General features: G+C 35.8%; 1 protein-coding gene across 1 annotated transcript in view; it reads right to left on the reverse strand.

The window, feature by feature from the left end:
• Window positions 1–433, reverse strand: part of LOC116852901 (protein ANTAGONIST OF LIKE HETEROCHROMATIN PROTEIN 1-like) — a 48598-nt gene that overhangs the window by 39903 nt on the left and 8262 nt on the right. The gene's annotated exons all lie outside the window — the stretch shown is intronic.

Raw genomic sequence — 433 nt, forward strand, 5'->3', positions numbered from 1 at the left:
CGGTCGCACGTCGGCCGAAGGCATCTTTCTTTCCGCTGCCGCTTTCTGTACGCTGATTTGTTGAGACAAAATAATTAATTTCTCAAAAACTATTGCGAATATCGCAAAACGGCACAGGACTTTCTTGCTCACCTCAATCCGTTCTACGTTCTCACCAAGGGTCATCATGGGACTTCGGGACACCCTGTATATATATATATCTTTTTTTTCTTATTATTTTATAGGAATGAGAAAATAGTAATTTATTAGCAATGTGCTCTTACTTTATTACAGCTATGATAACAAATATGTTTATGTTTTGTTATACGAGCGAACAGCTTATCATACAGGTATATTTTTTTCATAATTAAGGTTGCATGTTTGCTTATGCAAATTGTTTCTTTGATTAGGTACATGCAATTACATCCTTGTATGTTTCATAAATGTGAGCGCC

The sequence above is a fragment of the Odontomachus brunneus genome, unplaced genomic scaffold (assembly GCF_010583005.1).
Source record: "Odontomachus brunneus isolate Ranch 3 - 2012 unplaced genomic scaffold, Obru_v1 Obru_scaffold_262, whole genome shotgun sequence".
Lineage (NCBI taxonomy): Eukaryota > Metazoa > Arthropoda > Insecta > Hymenoptera > Formicidae > Odontomachus > Odontomachus brunneus.